Source organism: Mauremys reevesii, linkage group 10 (assembly GCF_016161935.1).
Source record: "Mauremys reevesii isolate NIE-2019 linkage group 10, ASM1616193v1, whole genome shotgun sequence".
Classification (NCBI taxonomy): Eukaryota; Metazoa; Chordata; order Testudines; family Geoemydidae; genus Mauremys; species Mauremys reevesii.
In genome coordinates, this window is record NC_052632.1 from 18,370,061 (window position 1) to 18,387,484 (window position 17,424).

General features: G+C 43.5%; 1 protein-coding gene across 2 annotated transcripts in view; it reads right to left on the bottom strand.

Moving 5' to 3' along the window:
• The window catches only part of PDE8A (phosphodiesterase 8A), a 255,093-nt gene that overhangs the window by 216,798 nt on the left and 20,871 nt on the right, over window positions 1–17,424 (bottom strand). The window contains exon 1 of one of the 2 annotated variants that reach the window (XM_039491039.1): window positions 2,101–2,179. The exons of the other annotated variant lie outside the window; for it this stretch is intronic. The gene's annotated coding sequence lies outside the window, so the exon portion shown is untranslated. Of the gene's footprint in view, window positions 1–2,100; window positions 2,180–17,424 lie in introns of those variants that run through there. 2 annotated transcript variants of the gene reach the window in all.

Genomic DNA, 17,424 nt, shown 5'->3' on the forward strand with positions numbered 1-17,424 from the left:
GTAGAGCCTCAGGGTCATAAACTTATCAAAACCAATTTTACTGCCCATGTCAGATTTAGTAATACAAAGAGTTGATGTGCAAATAATGCCAGTTACCATAAAAAATAAGTATGTTTGGTAACTAGCAGCACGGACATTAAAACCGCCTTCTAGTGAGAGAGTGTATTGCAGTACAAACCACATACTGCACAATGACGAGCTTGTCTGGGTCACCACTGAGTCTACTTTCCCAATGCAGCCTTTTTAATTAAAACACCCATGGCATAAACCTCTAGGCACATCCAAGCCTGAAACCAGAGAGATCCCAGTAATTAATGTTTGTTGGTCGCCAGCTGCTCTACATCTCACATCAGAATTTTTTACTCAGCCAAAAAAGTTAGTATGTCAATGACAGATTCACTATCTCATCCCTTTAGCAAATTATTGGCAGACATAAGACAACTATGCTGTTATTTAGGAAAGCAAGTTGGAAGCCAAGCAGACAGCATATTCCCAGTTTCCATAACAAACATTGCGTTATTACCTCCATGAGTGCTTAAAATTTTTCAGGTCATGGGCAAGAAATCTACAGTAACATGCAGATATAGGGCCAGAAATTGTCCTCTTGGGAGGGGCATGACTATGAAAAGGGGAAGGCAAGGTACTTTGAAAAAACACTGGAAATTTGAGGTATCTACAATGGGGGAGCTGAGGCGGTAGTGATGAAGCCACCCTAGCAGGGAGAGAATGAGGGACTCCCAACCTGTGAATGTTCTTTGCTCCACAAGGGAAACATTGCACAGACTTTGAATTGCCTATGATGCTGGCTCATCCCATCCCCATGCCAACACAACTCCTTTGGGAGGTCTGAAGGGCCAGAGGCTGAGTCCATGCAAATAAAACTTGTAGGATCAACACTGGTGTGACAAGAAAATCCTTTCACTAGGGAATGACACCCCAGAGAGCAACTCCCCCTCAGCCACATCCTCCTCCCCATCCAAATCTGCGTAAGACTCAAAACACATGGAGTCGATTCTCAGAAGTTGGGAAAAGGTGCTCAATAGCTCAGATATGTCCCCTCTTGAACAGATTTGGTGCCAAAAAAGTGGGTTTTCTGCTCCTTTTCCCTCCATTTCACTGTGTCTTTGTGGCCAGTTCTCAGCTACTTATTCATAACCCTGTATGATCGTTGCTATGATCCCAGTACAAAGTAGCGGTAACATGGCATACATCATACCCGATTCATCAGCAGCCAGGACCCGGGACGAAGTTAATGGCTCAGTGCTGCTGTTGAGCAAAGAAGGCTCTCTCATACATTTGTAAAGAGACCTTGAATTAACGGCCCATTCCCTGGGTTGATACTGGCCCAGTGTTCTATTGTACATGTCCCTGGCAGAGCACACATCCCAGGGAATAACTAGAATATATTTAAAATAGGTAAGAAACTCCAGTCTGAAATGCACTTGCGACCACCACTGGCAAAAACCATTCCTTAATCAATCCTGCCAGAGGTATAAGCAGACACCAGGGATACTCCAATTCTTTTTCAAACTGTTCCCAAAAACTTTCAGCTGCAACCGTCATAGGCAAATAACAGATCTAATTTACTCACTACCTGCATGAACAGAAGTGAAGTTAGCTGAGTAGTTAATCATCAGTGCCTGGTCTTTATAACACTGGCCTATTGCTAGTTTGCTACATGAAGCCTGTCAGTCAAACCCTTCCCTCTGTTCTTTTGTGGCATTGCCAGTGGTAAGATCAAAGGCTGGAAGTTCAGAGAGAAATAATGCTCTTCTGCCTGGAGTAGTGGTTAGGAGAAGAACATGAACACACACAGGTTCTGTGCAACTAGACTTATGTTGCCATACTTCTATGCACTTTGACAACATGGGTCCATCCAGGCCATTGTGTTCTGAGGTCCTCTCCAGGTTAACACCTGTAGTACCTGGAAATAGTATGATGTATCCACTGCAATAAAGAGTGTGAGGACACGCAGATAAATCTGTCATATTACACACACACACACACACACACACACACACACACACACACAGAGAACATTTGGGATCATGGAAATGAAAGTTCCAGTGCTGCCCAAAGATTCACTTCTTTAAAACTTACTTCTTAAATAAGGATGATTCCAGGAGCCCTGAGAGACTCTGAAATGGTCTCTCACTTATCAATCAGCACAAACTTCTCTCAAGATAAAGCTCCGCCTCCATGCTAGATCTCTCTCAAAGGTAAGCAGATGTGGAATGCAGGTTTGCAAGTTCAGGTATTTAAAGCCCTAGGATACAGTGCCTCTGGAGTTGCTAGCTTGGGTCCTCAGCCTGCCCTTGCCATCAGGGGTGCTGGAACAATTTTTATAGGGCCAGAGGGGTGGTGGGAGGGGCAGTGCTAAGAGCCATTGAACCAAGCTGTAAACCATGTATATAATGGAAACCACTTCAAGCTGGGGGGGGGGGGGGTGGCAGCACCCCCAGTACCCTTAGTTCAAGCACCTAATGCTTGCCATTTCAATCTCTTGCAACTAGAACTGGTCAAAATATTTTCATCCAGCCATTTGGTCGATTTAAAAAAAAAGAGTTTTTTTCCCCCAACCAAAATCAAAATTTTTGCAAGAAATTTTCCATTTTGTTAAAAAAATCATTTTCAAAGAAAATTTCAAACTTAAAAATTCTCATTTTGTTTCGGTGAGAAAAATCCCACTCCCTTAAAAAACAAAACAAAACAACACCAGTCCTTTCCTTTCCCAGGGGGGAAATAAATGGAGGGGGAGAGGTTAAAAAGGGAGTGTTTTATCTCCCTCACCAAAATTATTTTATTTGGGAATTCTGAAAAAAAAGATTTAAAAAATAATTTCACATTTTTTGGCAAAATATACTGCCCGTGCCTCTCGAAGACATGAGCGCCTTTTTAGTTCAACTGCATGGCACTCCATAGATGGACATCAATTAGCCATGTGTTATCTGTAACACAATCAAAGTGACTTTAATGGGGAACATAGAGGAGTTATTCTCCCAGGTGAAATCTAAAACTGCTAAGTTAGTTAATAGCTGCCCAGCTGTTCCACATGGACATAATGACAAGCAGGTAACAGAGGGGTCCTGCTGGTGAAACAGGGTTTAGCAAAATGTTTTCTCGGTATCCAAACTACAAACCTTTCCTAAGTTTGCTCTGGAACAGATTGCTGCGACATTGGCGGCATGAGATTTGGTCTGCATATTGCCCCAAGAGCAATGAAACCAGTTCAATGCCTAAAGCTTCTGGAAATAAGAATACTAGAGGACTTATGGCCCGTGTATGCCACAAAGAGAACCAAGCTAGTACATGGCTCTCTGCTGCCAGTAGAGGCAATGGGAAAACATTTCTGCTTGCCTGTGTGATCAACCCAAATTGAGATGCCCCAATCCTTATTGACGGTCTTAACCAGAATATGACTGATGTCCAGTCCCAGTTTCCAGGGCTGATTTCCATCAGGATTCTCAGGATATAACCTGTAAATTCTTCAGCAAAAGGGTCCTCCAATCCTTCAGCTTGTTCAATTACCTGCTGGCATTAAAACGTGTTTGATGTATACTTGCATGATACTACCACCACCACCACCACCAATTGACTGCTACAGCTTCTATCCAATGATCTCAAAAAATTTAAACTTCACAATAACCCCGTGAGGTAGGTCAGCAATCTCATCGTCCAATGGGGAAAACAGGATAGAGAGAAAGTGGCCTGCCCAAAATAACTTAGATAATTTTTTCACATCTTAGCTCATAAACAGCAACTCTGTGGCAGAACAGAGAATAGAACCGGGATTCCGCTATTAATCCTTGTTTACTCACACATCAAAATTCAAGGAAAAGAGACTAAACTTCCACTCTAATCAGACTTTTTTGGACTGTACTACTGTATATTAATTCCTATTGCCTGACACAAGGCACTGTACATTTTCATCATCTCAGTTAATCAAGTAGTCTTGCAGCAATATGTGACGCAGTTTCAGTAAGCCCGGTCAAGTACTTATGTACACAAGGAAGCTATTGTAAGTAAGAGGATGATGAAATTATATTTTGCAAGAACTAATAAAAGATTTGAGTGTCAGGTGTGTTTTGGAAAATTTAACTGCATTTGTAACATTGATCATTGCTGTTTGTGCAGTAGGACATGTTATTTTCTAGCTAGCATGGACCTGTTTAGCTTGAAAGTCAAGATTACCCATGCGGTACTGAAGAATCAAAGACTCTGGAAAAAATACCTTCTTGCTTCTAAGCTCAGACTGTTGTCAGATCTACAGTTTCGTGGAAGCATTTTGAACTGGTTTTATTGGTTATTCATCGGGTTTTAGTGCTGGCTCAAGTTTAAAGACCAGTCTTTGTATGTAGTCGTTCAGGCTTGGGCTGGAGCCTGGACTCTGAGACCCACCCCCCTCGTAGGGTCTCAGAGCTTAGACTCCAGCCGGAGACCAAACATCTATGTGACAATTTTATACCCCTGCAGCCTGAGCCCCGCAAGCCTGAGTCAGCTGACCTGGGCCAGCCATAGCCATGCCATGGGTCTTTTATTGCAGTGCAGGCGTACCCTTAGGGTTACAATATGGTGGCTCCTCGAGGCGCTCAAGAGAAAGGAGAGTGCAGCGAGATCTTTCCTTCCCAGAACACAGAGCTAGGAGGCCACTATAACACTGGTGACTGCACTCAGGAGCACAGGAGCAAGGTGGTTAGCTGCCAACATTGTTATCTGGCCCCAAAGGGTGTGGGGAAAGTATCGGTTACACCAGGGGTCTGCAACCTTTCAGAAGTGCTGTGCCGAGTTTAAGGTTTTGCGTGCCAGTAATACATTTTAACGTTTTTAGAAGGTCTCTTTCTATAAATCTGTAATATATAACTAAACTATTGTTATATGTAAAGTAAATAAGGTTTTTAAAATGTTTAAGAAGCTTCACTTAAAATTAAATTAAAATGCAGAGCCCCCTGGACTGGTGGCCAGGACCCGGGCAGTGTGAGTGCCACTGAAAATCAGCTCGTGTGCCACCTTCGGCACGCGTGCCATAGGTTGCCAACCCCTGGGTTACACCATTTCTATGGTACAGGAAGCCTCACTGCACAGCTGAGCTTCTGACAGCGTTTTGCCTTACAAAGGCACCATCGCTCTGATTTCCAGAAAAGCTGAACGAGCCCAGCTTCTATTGACTTTGACGGGTGCTGTGTGAGCACTTAGTAACTTTGGGGAAAAATCATCAGGGCAATAACGCCTGCAGCCACTGGTGCCTGGGCATTGTATTTGCTTCCCTCTTACTGGTGTGGCTCAGGCAATGTCTACACAGCTATTTCTAGCACACGTGCGAGCTCTGCTACAGAAGTCCGTCCTCCTGGGCTGGAAGGCTGGCTCCCAGATCTGTGTAGTGCCCTTAGGGGCCATAACCAAGTCTTTATTGAGCCTTTTAGATTAGTTTTACTCCAACACACAAGGCTATGAGTGAACATGCACATTACACCATGACAATAGCCTAAACTTAACAATCGCTTCCTGTAATTGTCTGAGGCAGCTTGTCATGCAGAAAGTCATCTCATGATAAAATCTTGTTGACCATTTACCATCATTAATCTATGCTCTCACAATGAATTAGGTGCAGAGGCACATTAATTACAACATTGAGGACACTCTAGCTTTAATTATCATGACCGCAAAGTAAACAGTGTCAGATAATCAACTTTAATCACCACACATGGTTATTGGAGGAAAGTGCTATTGAACTGACAGCATGAACTGACATGCAGCTAGCAGGATCTGCAGTTACAAGCATGACATTATATCATTACGTCCCCAAATTACTCTCTGTTTCCATCCACATCAGTCAGATCTATGGGCCGCTTATTCCTTTGCCTAGGACATGGCTTAAATTACGGGTGACCAGTTTTGTCAATACCTAGCAACCTAAATTTTATTTATAGAACACTTTAGACTAAAAAGCAAAGTCTGCCACTGTCCTTTTATACCTTTTCACTTTGCATTTAACAGCTACTTATTCATTTTACTTCCCAGCCAGGGGTATGTTTTTGTAGCTTGTGGTTCCCATTTCAATATTATTTTATGTTATTTTCTTGAAGACTGGGGTTTCAGAATAAACTCAAACACCTGGGCCACATGGTTTGTTAAGACCTGGGGAAAATGGCTATCAGCGTAGTACAGACCTTGAAATGCCCATAAAACCTTTTCTATGGGTCCTATTACCAGGGGCGGCTCTAGGTATTTTGCCGCCCCAAGCACGGCAGGCAGGCTGCTTTTGGCAGCTTGCCTGCGGGAGGTCCCCTGTCCCACGGATTCGGTGGCATGCCTGCGGGAGGTCCGCTGAAGCCGCGGGACCAGTGGACTCTTTGCAGGCATGCCGCTGAAGGCAACCTGCCTGCCACCCTCATGGCGACCGGCAGAGCGCCCCCTGCGGCTTGCCACCCCAGGCACGCGCTTGGAGCACTGGTGCCTGGAGCCACCCCTGCTTATTACAGAAGTGCTGAGTGCTAGTAGCGCCAAAACCCACCAGATTCTTTTTGAGATTTTCAAAATGAGTCTCCAGTAGACAGTTTGACTGTCTGCCTTTACCATTATTATTCATGCTGTGGTAGTACACAGGGACTCTGATCAAGGTCCCATTGTGCTGGGCACTCTATGAACTCAATAAAAAGGCAGTCACTACTTTGAGGCACTTACAATCTAGATAGTATAAATCTATAACCTTTGCCAGTGGACACCACCATTACCCTGGAGGTGGAAAAGACTCCTGAGATCCCCAGCTATAAAAATCGGACAATGATGGTAGCCTAATGGATTGATTGTCCTATCAAGGGACAGTCTTCTCCCACAGCCCTAGGAGTCTGTTCTCTTCCCCTTCTAAAGTCACAGATTCCTGCAGTGTCACAATGGAAGTTGGGGCTATTAGTGTAGATTACTGTAGGATTGGCTTTGGGAGTTTTGTTTTGAATAAGGGGAGCCTGAGCTTCACCCTTCAGAGATGGGGCTGCTCCTTGAGGATTAAGTTCTGGCCCCATGAACAAAGCCCAAGTAAAATAAAAAGGAGCATTGACCATGGGAATTATGCAGTGGGGACTCAGTTCCAAGAATCCCATTGTAAGCCCAAGTGTCTCACATGGCTCTCGGACATGTCATCTCTCAGACTCGTGTGCTGTTCAGCACACCATTTTAAAAAAATGTGAATCTTTTTGAGGATTGACTATTCAAAATGCCGATGCATTGAAATACACATGCAACCTAGTGAAATACATGGCTTTACTCTTTACTCATTCTATAAAAATAAGGAAATAAGAAAAAAGGTTAATGCAAATTTAAGGTCAGCATTTTAATCATGCAAGAGTTAGAAAATTCAGAGTTATGAGTTCCACAGCAACCATTACTTAGCCATACTGCAGGTGAGCATTAAACTTAAATCCATCTGCAAACACAGAAGTTATTTTATAATATATATTTTACATCTATATAGAATATAGGTGCATAAACGGACACATATATGGTGCCAAGTTAAGACCACTATGGAAACCATAACTCAGAATGTACTGACTTTTCAGCAGTTAAGATTCCAGCCATTAACTAATGTCTAGGCAAAACTATGTTTATGTCACAAGACAGAGATCTAGGCTGACATTCAGATTATGAATCCCACACATCCCAGAGCTCAGGGTGTTCCATTCTGGCCCATTAGCATCTAGGACCTAAGCACAAAATTTTGATCTGACTTTCAGTCTCAATTCTGAAAAGCCTCTACCCAATAATCCAGGGATTTTCAGATTTGGAGTTCAATTTTGCTCATTGTAGAGCCATCCCTTAATTGTCAAATTCAGATGCAGACTTGAGAATGTTCAGATTTGGGGTTCCAGTTCAGGGCTATTCCTAGGTTTTGCATGGAACGTTACAAAGAATCAAGTAGAACTCTTTGTCTAACTACAGCAGTCAAGACTGGTGCAATAGCAAGTAATAATCGGGACATCCTGTGGCCGTCTTTGACTGTGAAACCACCACTGAGTGCTGAAGTCATCAGACTGCTTTATGCTCTATTTTCTGCTAAATGTGCTGCTTGTGCTACTTTACACATCTTCGGCAATACACAGCCGTACCATTCACAGATGCTGCACAGTCAGGATTCCCCACAAAACAGAAGAGCTGTGATACCCTGGTGCCCATATCCTTGCGGAAAGACTTGTGTGCTACTGTAGAGTGGAATGGAATGGGCAGGCTGATAGCTGGATGTTTAGAAGTTCCCCATATCTTGCAAGGCCAGTTCAGAATACGTCAGTTTATTGGTTTGGGTCAACAGGAATCTTGCATTTTTGAAATGTTTTTCCCTTAAGTGATGACAGCAACATCCCACAGCTCAAACACGGCAGCAGTCCAGCTCCCTCTGGGTGATCAGTTTATCTTAAACATGAGAACCGGATTATTGCAGAGTTACCCCGAGCAACAAGTTTCACGAAGCACAAATTTCCAACCTCAAAAGGTTATTGGATGGGATTTTGGGGTGGGGTTTTCAGAGTTGCTCGGACGAGTTAGGTGCTCAATTTGAGCAGAATTTCAGTAAGGCACAGTTTTACTACAGGGGATAAATTTAAAATAAATTATATTAACCCCCCTAAATTATGATCAAACATCTGAAAGATCTGAATACACATAAACAATTACAGGTAATCCAGAGCCAGCTGGGAAACCACAGGCACAGATCTAACCAGACATGGATATAAACATTCCTACTTGCAGGTGGATGGGTAACTCTCTGTATATGTAACTAGGGCCTAGACTGAATGATCCTAATTCCTTTTTCTAGCAGTTATGGCTGCGAGCCTTCATCTCTACCCCAAATGACAAGCACCCATGTGTTAGTACTATCCCCACCACCTCCACAAGCGAGGTAACCCTTTCCCAGAACTATGGCTCAGGTCTACAAACAATATTTAGCTGCCTCCAACATTGTAGCTGCTGTCTAAGCCCATAAGTGCCCCATCATCCAAATGCAGTAGGTCAGCTGCTTAGGCACCTGAGCGCCCCCTCCTCCCCCTCAGCCTTTCGTTCCTGGCTAGTTTAGGTGGCTCCCTGCTCAGCTTGCTGGCTTCTGAAAAATCCCTGCCTTAGGTTCTGAACTGTCCTCAGGCATTGTAGGAACCTGGCCGCCTCCCTCCGGGCTGAGGCTTGCACTAGGCATCAGTGTGTTTGGGTTAGGTGCTGCAGCATTGAGCAGGGCAACACTGATGTATCTTTGAGGCTCCGGGCCTATCTATGGTCAGAAAGAAGGATTTACTCCCTGAAGACTTTGATTTTTAATTTTAAAAAATTATGACAGGCTTGGCAGCAATTCAACCACTTCATACACTCAATGCAGAGAGAGAGAGAGAGAGAGAGAGAATCTGAACAGATCTTTTCAGCTGGATTCTCACCATATTTCTTCCTCCCCCTCCCCTTGCCATACCCCTCACTTGTTCCCTAGCTCTTCGGTTGATCTGTTACTTAGCTCTAGTCTTTTTCCACTTCTGTTAGGCTCTATTGGCACTACAGAAATATCCTGATCCTCCAAAACCATACCAGGTAATGTGCCAGTCTGCACCCGCAGAGGATGAAGGCACTATTTAAGTAAGAAAAGAAAGAGACTGGCATGATGGACTGCCAGCACGGTCAGATCTTAAATTACATTGCTGGCCTGTTCGACAGGTGTCTGTGGAGAGATTACTGACCAAGTTAGCCAAGACTGGAAGTCAGCGAGATAGATTGTGGCTCCATGGAGCTTTAGTCTTTTAAAAAGTTCAGTTTAACATGTTCTTGGCTCATTTCTCATCTATTTTTACTAAAATTTGGCAGGTACAAATTAGTGAACACAGTAGCCAGTGGCAGAAATATGACCGTGCAGGAGATTAATTGCAGTCTGGGTTTTATCTGAAGCTATTAGGAGCATTTTGTTTAGTAATGACTATTTCTGTCTCAAGTCACATCTCTGGGATATTGAAGCAGGGGAAGACATACTGCTCAGCTACAGACCACCTGGTTATAAATGAAGCTTCTATTCCTTTCTATGCCTTTGCATAAACACCCATCATAAAGTGATGAACGTGTTAGCTGTGACTCCCTGCCTGGCTTTATGAAACAAGAGTAATTGTAAAAAGGTTCCTTGCTTATTGTCAAGGAATAAAACCAGTGGCTGCTATCAGAAAGGGAATGAAACCAGCTCCTTTTGGACCCTCCTAGCCTAGTTGCTGATTAAGCAAGACTTTCATGTGAGTCAGTCTCCCAGCCGGACGTCGACCGTCAGCAGCGCAGAAGCCCCTCCTGTAGTGAATGTGGTGGAATTACCAGGGATAAGACAAATGCAGATACTGTAAGAAAGACCTTGACAAGCAGGAAGAGTTATTTACACTAGGTTCTATCATTCATTTTGACAGCCCTGTCTTGCCTGTGAGATTAATAGCTCTCCATGGCTGTGCGTAACGTGGTCCGACTTTAAGTGCACGGTTTCTGCTGTAATATGTTTAATTGGATGAGGTCACGTAGTTGCATATTTTGAATTTATAAGAATGCTCTTTTTAAGTCTCTTATTTTACTGCTAAGCCCTTTTCCCCAAAGGCTGCTGGAGAGAGAGAGAGAGATTTCAATGGGTGCGGAAAGAAGATCTCATGACACCGAAGGGCTAACACAGCTAAAGTTCACATTAAAAGCTAATATTAAGAACCCTCAATTCTAATATAGCACTTTTCACCTGTAGATCTCAAAGAGCTTTACAAAGCAGGCAAGCTTCATTATGCCTATTGTACAGACAAGGAAACTGAGGCACGTGGCCACGCATTTTGGGTGCTCGATCTGAGACAACTTGTGCCTGGCTTTCAGAGTGCTGCTCCTGTTTGACTTCAGAGATGAAATACAGGGGAGAAGATAGAGACCATTGTCTCCACCTACTCAGAAGATGCATTACCCAGGTAAAAAAAATCTCATTCTGTGGTAGTGCTTTCTTGATAGAGGGCCCAATCCTGCATTTCTTGCTCAGGCAAAAATCCCTTGGCTGTCTCTGAGAACTGTACCAGAATATAGACCTCTGGATAGGGCCTGGGCTTATGTGTTTGTCAAATACTAGTGTGTGGGGAAGATTTTATGGCATACACAACAGTGCAGGTAAATGCATCGAGGGATGCACAGCCTGGAGAGATGGGTCCGACCCAGAGCTCAGGATCCAGACTCACCAAAGCTTCGGGAAAGTTCAAATCCAAATTTTATAGCTCTCCTAGTAAGGTAATTTAAAGTGGCCTCAGCACTGATGAGATTACATCAGGGCTGTCACTTTTGCTTCTGGGTGCATAGAACCAGACCCCGGTCTAGCAAAGAATGTAAGCACATGAGTAGGTCCATTGACTTCAACGGAAGCACTCACTTGCATCAAGCTAGGCACACAAGGAAGAGCTTTGCTAGGGCCCAGCACAGAGGCAGGCATGTTCTGGGCAATATATATTTTGCTCCCTTCTCTCACAGTCTAAAGAACTAGCTTCCATATATCTGGAGCTGAATTCTACCTTTAGAGTAGACTGGGGTGGGCAAACTACCGCCCGTGGGCTGAATCCAGCCTGTGAGCCATTTTAAACTGGCCCGTGAGCTCCCACTGGGGAGCGGGATCTGGGGCTTGCCCTACTCCGGCGCTCCAGCCAGGGCGTCAGGTCAGGGGCTGCTCTGGCGCCGCACCATGCAGCTCGGCCCTGCTCCAGTGCTCCAACCGGGGCACCGGGTTGGGGGCCGCTCTGGCGCTCCAGCCGGGGCATCAGGTCAGGGGCCACATCATGTGACTCCCAGAAGCAGCTGCAAGGCCCCGCTCTGGCGCTAGCAGCGTTGGGGGCCACTCCACACATAGGAGCGGGAGAAGGGACATACCTACCACTGCTTCTGGGAGCCGCTTGAGGAAAGCGCTGTTCAGAGCCTGCACCCCTGAGCCTCTCCCCATGCCCCAACCCCCTGCCCCAGCCCGAGCCCTGATCCCCCTCCCGTTCTCCAAACCCCTCGGTCCCAGCCCAGAGCACCCTCCTACACCCCAAACTCCTCATCCCCAGAGCCCTAACCCCATCCCATACCCTAACCCCAATTTTGTGAGCATTCATGGCCCACCATACAATTTCTATTCCCTGATGTTGCCCACCCCTGGAGTAGACACTTGGCCAGACTCCACCGTCTTCTCTGCATATGGCTATGTATGTCTAATGCACATGCGTACATTGGAAGTTGCCTGTCCTTCCACAGAGGATTCAGGGCAAGAGCTGAGCACGAGAGAGTTTTCCCTCCTAAGCTGTAAAGTTAGACTCCTGGTGCAGGGCTTCAGTGTTTCTGCCGGTAGTTTTGGATAAACCTGAATGTGTCATGCCACACTTATCTCCCAACTGTTTGAAGGGAGGAGCTGTCTCTCTTCAGAAGGGATGCGGTTTCACTTGCTCTCATTTTAAAATTAAAGTTATTACATGAACGACTGAAAGGACCATAAGGAACATCTGTGCTGTGGCCGCTGACGAGTGAGGAAAGGCAAGTGGCTATGCTGCAGATGATACTGTAACTTCCAGTTTAAACTTGTTTTATATAGTGGCAAAAACTGGGATGCGGGGGAGAGAAGTATGGTACTTTTCCAAACTCCACCTACAAAATAAGCCCCACCCATGAGACCATCCTCAGCAGATTGTGGAGATTTCAAAATATAATCACACCTGCTGTCTGGGCTCAGCTCATAGGTGTGAGAACTAGGGGTGCAGGGGGTGCTGCAGCACCCCCAGGTTTTACTGTGAAAAAAGTTTGCTGGTGCTGTCAGAACAAAACTAACATTATTTTGCCATTCTTGAGAATCTGGGAGCTGTGCTGCACCCGTGTGGCTTGAGTGGGAATTGCGCCTTTTCACATTGCTTTTGAACACAGCTGGTTTACAGCTTCCTTAGCTGGCTTTCAGAACCCCCTCCCCCCCAACTATAAAAAGTGTTCCAGGGCCACTGGCTCAGCTCCTCCTCCAGCTTTAAATGCACCCAGGGGCCCTGCTGGGCTCTTGGAGTTTGGCTTTTTGAACTTGGCTCCCCTTTGGGAGGGGAGGAGCAGGACCTCAGATGACCTGATGGACTCTGATAGGCTCGTTGGGTTTGGCTCCTTCTTGATTGGGCAGGTGGGGTGTGTGTGTGTGTGAGAGAGAGAGAGGTGGCAGTACTGTCCTAAGCGTCCACACCCCTGGGGCTGAAATGAGCTGTCACTCACAGCATAGCATGTAGATCTTCACAATATGATTCTCCTGAGACACGAAATAGTTAATACATTACATCTCAACATTGGGTAGTTGAGTTCGCAGCCACTAGATGAATGGGGCAGTTCAGACCTCAGGTTCTACAAATATAGGCAGATGTCGCTGAACCAGTTACATTATTATTATTAATTATTATTATTATATTCAGTGCATGCTTTCAAGGCTCTCTCAACAACCTGAACAGCTAGAGGCTTTCATTGAAAAGAGTGAGCTTTTTGATTCTGGAGAACAAGCCAGCTCCTCTCTCAGGTGGCTTCTTGATGGCACAACCTGTATCAGCTCAATGCACGCCCTAGTTGCAAGACCAGAGTCCTTTATATGACCAACCTTCTCCAATGGAGCTGGCAATTCTCAACAGTTGACAAGAAGGGAGGAAAAATCACTTTTGTAGTGCTAATGAGTTTGAGAATAGCCCACTTTCACCTTAATTGAATTGGCTCGTTAGCACTGACCCCCTCACTTGGTAAGGCAGTTCCAGTCTTTTCATATGCTGTGTATTTATATCCTGCTATATTTTCCACTCCATGCATCTGATGAAGTGGGTTTTAGCCCACGAAAGCTTAGGCCCAAATAAAATTGCTAGTCTGTAAGGTGCCACAAGGACTCCTTGTTGTTTTTGCTGATACAGACTAACACAACTACCACTCTGTAACGTTACTATGCACATTTATTCTCAATCAACAACAACAGGGAGGGAGAAAAGCCATTTCCACTACAAAGTTTTTTCTACTTTACCGGTTTCATATGGAAGATATTCTGTGAAGCAGCTAACACAGTAGGTGCTATTGCTTCCATCTGAGCTGAGACAGAACAGCACCATGTAAGTATTTAATTAAGCGTCAGAGCTCATGTTTGAAGAGTTTCCTCAAGAGCATGTGCAAGGTGTTTAGCAAGCTAATCTTTCCAGCCTGCAGCTATGTTGCCAAGACCATTGTGTACTTGTGTCAAATTAACACTTGCTAATACATTTGCCCCAAAGAATTAATGTGCATTTGAAGTATTTAAAGGTGAAAAAAAATTAAGTGAACTATGGCCCAAACACCCTGCAATGAGATGTAACAAGCAAGTTAGCTATGCGTGAAAACAAGTTTGCTGTTCACCCTTGAGTAGACTCAAAATCCAGTTTGTTTTGTAATCTGCTGTTCCCTAAAAATCAGATATTTCAGTGAGTTAATGAATGGCCAGCATCTTTTTATTTAAAAATCTGAAAGCGCATTTAGTATTTATGAAATCGAGGTACTAACAACACTGGCTTGAGCCAGATATTGTGTACGCTTCTCCATGCATGCGTTCCAAATCAAACCAATTCAAGCTTGCAAAAAAACCTCTTCCCCTAAACCTCTCTGGAGCAGAGATTGACAGTTTACCTGATTATCTGATGGTCTTACAATAAGCACAAATAAGGACCAGTATGAGACCAAACACACTGGTTTTCACTTGTGAGTTGAAACAGGATTTGAACTCCTGTCTCCAAAGCCAAAAGGCCAGTTCATGAAAACATCATGATCTCTACCTCTCTGATCATATCTAGCTCCATGAAATGTATCCACTGGCAATATTAAAGTGTGTGATCTACTACCCTTGCCTGATCAGACTACAGAACTCCCCTCCGTAGAATCATTTCACTGGTTTTCCCAGGCCCATCTTAAACTTCTTAACCTTCATGTCAGATGATCATCTTCTTTCATCTGCCTTGTAATGCCAGAATCAATAGCTCCTCCATACCATGAAACAACTTTCCAGTCCAGTGTGCCAGGGCTTTGTCATTCAAATTACCCCTCAAGGCCCACAAACAGGAATAAAAATGGGCTCCCTGCACTAACGGTATACAAACTGGGAGGAGGGGGGAATATGCAATGTTTCCCAGTGCATCTTGTCCAATCAGTGTTTTAGACTGTAAGCTCCTGAGAGCATCTTTGGGAGCATCTTATACAGTGATGAGCACATTGGCAGATAAAGGGGCATGTTTTCAACTGGGCTATAACCCATCCTCCAGTTTCCAGGGTGCAATTTTGTGCCTATAAATACATGTATTCATTTTTGCAACCATAATGAATTGTGGGTGCAAATTTAGTAGACATCTCCAACTACTTGATTTTAGGTTACAAACAAGTAGATATCTAACTAGTAACAATTTGCAGTACTGAGAAAGGGGGACAGGTACAGAATGACTTATTACGTTGTCTTCAAAATAGTTAATTCATTTATAACCCTAAGCTTTTCTTTAGATATCAGGAGTGCTGGTTATCCACTGAAGTTATCCACTGAATACAGACTTTTTTCTGTTTGAAAACTGATCCTGCTTTCTGTGAACATGTTTTTATCTGTAACTGCTTGCCAAATAGTTTGGATGAACAATTTTCAGCTGTGTGTTTGAATATTGCTCACTTTGATTAGTCCCCATTCTCGATTTGTAGTTTGTGACTGGTCTCCTAAATCACATAGTTTTGTTTCTGCTCCCTTTTTGGATATCAAGCTGTTTAAACAGGAAAGTAAAGAATAATGAGCAGTAAATGGCAAAAACGAATACTCGTTCGCATGTAAATATGGGGATTCTCCTGGAGAGCAGCCATTCCTTAAAAACTCATGAGAACAAAAACCTGAAGAGTGCATAGAGACACACACACACAAGATGATCAAATCAAACAGCTGTTCAGAATGGGAATGAATGTATGTAAATACTGTTAAACTATTTGACCAAGTGTAGAAGTGAAACCTTTCCTTTTAAAATGTCAGCTTCTGGTTTCAATACGAACATTTTGAAGGCAGCATCAAATACCCAAATACTCTTTGGGGTCCAAGCTTCCCAGATACATTCTCTCAAAATTTCTGAAAAGGACCTTGACGCCATTTTGAACAGGAGTCAAAACTAGATATAGGACTATGCAAGAATGAGTGTAACACTACTTAATATTTTCTCAAAAAATAGCAGCGATACTACCTATCCCCACCATCTCATACCCAGCGCATGCATTGGGCTGTGACTTCCTAACAAGTCAATATACATGCTAATATTTTCCCCTGCACAACGACAAGTCACTCCAAGGATATTTAGCCCCCTGAAGAATCTTAAAGGATGATGACGACAACAAGAACAAAATCAATATTTTACAGGAAACCAAAAATCAAGATTGAATGCCCAGCGCCTGAAGCCTTAATCTTTGAATCTCATGTAGCAGGATGAGATTAATATAAACACATTCACCTGTCCAAATTGGAAATCTGTCAAATTTCAAACACAGGAAACAAGCCTTTATACTTTACAAAAAAAAAAAAAAAACACGGCAGCAAAGCAGGATGTCAACATTACTACTATGGTTATATGTGAACTGAGGACAATGTTGTTACATGCTATCAAATTACAAATACAACCAAACACAACACAATCTCAAAATGTCTTTGTACAAGATTTGACAAGAAGCATAGCTGTTCTCATCAGTAAAGTTAGTTGTGTCTAGGGAACTTTGGTAGAATATTAGAAGTTTGTCCTCAGACATGAAGTTAAGTAGTCAACTTGTTTGCATTAGTTAATACATATGTTACTTTATACTCTCTGGGATTTTACTTAACATAGTTGACCTGCAAATGCCGAACAGCAGCTTTGCTAAAATTATGAGCGCTTTCTGGAGTTTGGATACCTGTGAAAAACAGGTTCATTCATTTCTGTAGCACAAAAACATAGTTACTCAGATATTTGAAGCTTCCAGTTTAAGAAACTTCACCATTTCATTTGTATTTCTAAAGTTTAGCACAGCCTTGCTCCAAGGAATTTTTTTTCCAGTTGTTTAGAATGGCTGGTACAGAGGTTGTGTGTGCAGTTTAATTTAAAAGATATTGGTCTGCTGAAGTCACCTGTAAACACCACAAGGATAAAATATTTTCTTTAATTAAACAAAATAAGTTATTTTCCTCACCTTGCACCAAGGACCGTTAGAGACAGGGCTGCTTTCAAAAGTACCCACTCCTCTTTTTTCTTCCATGTCTTCTTAGTTGAAAAGCTTTGATTTCCACTGAAAACACTTCAAATAACCCTCTGCACAAAACCGAACCATGCCATCCAGACTATGGTGTTCCAGTCTGGGAAAGCATTTCAGTAAGTAGCACACAAGCTTTTTATGTTCACTTGGTCTAATCCAAGATTTCAGATCTGG